The sequence below is a fragment of the Zonotrichia leucophrys genome, chromosome 2 (genome assembly GCF_028769735.1).
Source record: "Zonotrichia leucophrys gambelii isolate GWCS_2022_RI chromosome 2, RI_Zleu_2.0, whole genome shotgun sequence".
In the NCBI taxonomy this organism is placed as follows: domain Eukaryota; kingdom Metazoa; phylum Chordata; class Aves; order Passeriformes; family Passerellidae; genus Zonotrichia; species Zonotrichia leucophrys.
In genome coordinates, this window is record NC_088171.1 from 33,939,374 (window position 1) to 33,943,648 (window position 4,275).

Here is a 4,275-nt window from a genome sequence, read left to right on the forward strand (position 1 = left end):
ACCTGAGTTAATGGAGCTCTCCCACGGCACTGGTACTGTGGTTAGGGCTTGTCACTGGGAGGGAATACGATCCAAAACAATGGGCCAATGTAAATATCTCAGCTCTGGCTACTTCAGACCAAGATCAACAGAGCTGTACAAATAACAAGAGGAAAGGTATTTTTACTGGCTTTGACCTAAGAAGTAGTCCTATGGACATCCAGAGGCTGTACATTTGCATTTGTTGTGCATAAGGGTTCTGACCTCCCCAAGATATTTGATCCAATGTTCCAATCCCTAGAGAAGAGAGTTGGGTTGCTTCAGATTAGGATACAAATGTGAAATTTTGGATAGTCAATCAAATGGATGAGCAGAAACTTTAGAGATATTTCCAATTCAGGTTTTTTTACCAATCAAATTTGGAGAGGAATCTTAAAAGCACTAATATTTTTTTCAATCTTATTAGAAAGAGCTGTTCATTAAAAAAAAAAAAAAGAAGTTAAACATTTGCTAACAAGAGTTTCACACCCTCCCCAGGAGTTTCAAACAAGATATTTTACTCTTCTCAAAATTTCAACTGTTCTGCCTGAAGAATTCCTTTGGGGAATTTGAGAATATGCTGCTACATATCTCCTGACTGTAAAGTGCTGAGGAAAAGAACTGGAAATAACAGGACTGATCTACTTCCAAGGCATGCAAATGCCTTCACTGCAGAGAAGTGATGTCCTGTTGATAAGGCCACCACTCTCACCAAAGACCTGTGAGTCATTTAGAGGGTTTAGATATTCTGGCCAATGTTCAGCTGGTGATGTCCAGTGGAGTTTCAAAATCCCTTTAGGAGACCTGTGCTGAGTCACAAGAATTGAAGACCTAGGAGGCGATAAGAACACAGCGTGAATAAAAGGGTGATAAAAAAGCAGCACAGCTTCAAAGACTTTCCTTTATCTTGGACTGCAATACTTAAGAATGCAGCTTCAAACTTGCCCCCAGCTGAATTTATTTTTATTTCTTTCTTCCAGCTCTCCCAAAACAATGACAGATAAATAGATAAGTGCAATGCTGAGGGGGGGAAAAAAACAGAAGACAACAAAAATTAAAGGATGAGATCATCCTGCTCAAGAGAGTGGGTAGTATGGAAAAGTCACACATGCAGCAGTTGCATGGGGTGAGCTCAGGGAGGAGCCTGAAGAGGGGATACAGGGTGGGATTATGTGATCAGGAGTACCAGTGTGTCTGTGGGCAGCCATAGGGACCCTCCACAGCACAAACCCCACAAAGGGGTTTGTCTGGGAAATGCTGCTTTTTGCTCTCAGGAAGCCCAGCCATTTCTGTAGACCTGATGGCAGGGGTAAAAAATACCTTATTCATTCCCAGGAGCCATGTGATTACGAGATGGGGGGTTGGTGTAAAGAAACAAGTCCATGAAGGGCAGACCCTGTGCAAGCTACACCTGGAGCAGAGAATAAACTGGCTCTGAGGGAGAACATTTTATTCTAGCATGGCTCAAAATGATGCATGAAACCACCAAAGCTTACAGTCAGTGATGTCTTGGGAGTGATTTGATGTTTATGGGTAACCCTAACATTGCTTTTGTTTATAGACACTATTTCTAGAGTAATTTTATCTTGTATGGCTTTTATGGAAACAAAAATCATCAGGCTACAGCTTTTATAGTACAGAGGGTGACATGGGTTTGATTTACACTTCATTACGTACCATCCTGCAAATATTACTCAGGTGCAAAGTACTTGTTTTCCTGGTGAAATTCACAAAGGAAATGAGAGATTTTTGAGCCTGTGTGTATGACCAAGTAGTTCGCATTGGACTCACCTTGCACTTCTGATGTTTGTGCATCCTTAGGCATCAGAATCTTTTCCTTGGAACACTCCCTCCAGGAACAGGCTGGTTCTTCTGTGATTTTACCCCTTAACTCTTTCACATCACGGTATTGCCCTTGCAGCATCTCTTTAGAAAGGGAAACAGAGATACTTTTTTTCCACCCTTAAGTATCTCATATGCTTTTAAATTACAATGAATAAAACAGATTAACCACAGCCATACCACCAAAGTGAAATGACAGGCAACACAAAATTGGGAATCTTCTGCACAGTGCCATGGGGTTGGATCCCCACCCTGCCCCTCAGGTCCTAGGGGTTTTTCTGGGTACAAATATATCCCACCCCTGTGAAGTTCTGAGAAGCCCAATATAACTGAAGGGAGTAATAGGGTTTAAATCCTGCTGTGTAGGTGGGAAGCTTCTGAGGTAAGCTTTGAGCCCTCACAGAGTCCAAAGGATTTCCAGGAAAGTCCATTCCCAAATTTTCCCATCTATCTAACTGTCAACACTCCTGAAGAAGAATCCAGAAAACCTGCATGAATCATAATTCTGAGCTTCAGTCAGGCCTACAGCAACAGTGAGGTCCATATGGAAAAAAAGTAATACTTTTACTTTTCAAGGATAGCCACCAATTTCGACATAACTATTCAAAGTAAGGGGGGGAAGAAAATCTGTGTTTTAAAAGGCAGTTTCCCTGCTGGAAATAAATTCCCTTTGGTTTTCTGCAAGCATTCTAAAGAGAAAAGATGAACTGATTGTTCAGATTTTTTTTTTAATGAGAAACTGTAGAAATTGTATTTTCCGTCTGCTTTTCTGGAGGTGGGAGTTTGTTGCCACACACATCTCATTGGTGGCTACTTGGGGAGTCAGATGGAGACCACTTGCTCTTGCTTTACTGTTGATTCTGCCCCCTCCCTAAAGTGGTAGTGGGATTCTGCTGGCCCTCTGGGGAAAACACAACCCTGTGCAGGGGCTGCTGAAAACTTCTGTCCTGTCTGGACCTGAAGCATTGCTGTCAAACCAAAGTGAAGCACCAGAGGTGAAGTACTGTACCACTCTGCACAGCTGTTAAACCCCTTTACTATGGCTTGGAGCCTCAGGAATGGTCACTAATCCTCTCTTCTGCTTCTCTTATTTAGAAAGGTGCTCTGTCTCCATGGCCCCTGGCATAGCTGTGGCTGCCAGGGTTTGTTATCTCTGGAGCCACCACGGGGCTGAGGAAGTGCAGGGTCCCGTGCTTGACTCCAACAAGCTGATGGGAAATAACCCTCCCCAGGAGCAGGCACTCTGTAAAACGTCAGTACAGCATTTCTGAAAGCCAGAATGTTCTCTGAAGGGATCCACTTGACTTCTTCCAAAGGTAATGCTTCCTGGAGTGAAGTTTCATTCCTGGTGTTTGGCCCGTGGTCTTACCTCTGCAAGTGGACAAGATGAGCTTATCTTTAGGCTCAGCTGACCCCTGTGTTTCTGTTTGGGAATGGGCAGATTGTTGGGGGAGAGTAGAAGAGTGGAGTTTCACTTTCAGAGTTGCTTGAGTATTCATAAAGTTGGAATCAGGGAGGAAAACAATTCCTCTAGCAAGGAATCCTGGAATTAACTGAAGAAAATTTTCCTGATTATGAAAAGTACAGGAGGTGAGTGTTTCTGGTTGCTGTTAGCATGCAGCAAATTGAGGTATTGTAGTTTTATCTGTTACCAGAAAAGCCCTCTACTTAAAAAAAAAAAAAAAAAAGAAGAAAAAAGTAGCAGCCCCACCGTCTCATTTTTAACAAGGACCAGCTGAAAAATGAAGGCAAGCAGCACACAGACCATCTTATGTCTGCCAATTCATTTCCTGGCCCTGAAAGGAAAAAAAAAAAAAAAAAAGAAAAAGAAAAGGAGAAAAAAATCCTCTTGTTTCCTCTCATGCAGGCCAAACATGGCAAAGCACCAGGGAAATTCTGAATGGAATCAATTGCACTTGTTACTGAGTTTTCTTTTATTCTTATATTACCAAGGCCTGGATATTCAGCTGCAAGCAATTATAATGAAGAGTTACTGAGTAATGGTTTCCAGATTGCTCCATGATGGGGCATTAATTGAAAGGGACAATTTAAGAGCTTAGGCCATGTAAATGCATTTCTTATTCTGTCAGATCGAGAAATTTCTGCGTACAAGAGGCTGAAATGCTCAGAACTGATAAAGACTTAATAGTAGCCACTTAAATGAACATTTGGAAAAGGGATTTTACATTTAAGGAATCAAGAATAATTAAAATAAAGTAAAGAGAGTCAGGGTTTTATTAGGAATTAGAATATGAATGTTATCAGCAGCCTGGTGGTTCTGTGTGGGGTTACACAAAATTTCCACAGGGGATGGTGACAAGGTTTGGTTTCTTATCCCTCTGTCTGATCTGCCATTAGTCCTTGACTCTCCTGAGTGAAAGGTCCTATTCAGTCCCAAAGAATCAAAGGCAAAAT

General features: G+C 41.9%; 1 long non-coding RNA gene across 1 annotated transcript; it reads right to left on the bottom strand.

The window, feature by feature from the left end:
- Positions 1–582: 582 nt before the first annotated feature.
- On the bottom strand, positions 583–3,423 carry LOC135443085 (uncharacterized). The gene is made up of 3 exons (XR_010438807.1): positions 3,230–3,423; positions 1,810–1,944; positions 583–849 (listed from the first exon to the last, which is right to left on the bottom strand). It is a non-coding gene; the product is annotated as an uncharacterized LOC135443085 (long non-coding RNA).
- Between the last annotated feature and the right edge of the window lie 852 nt (positions 3,424–4,275).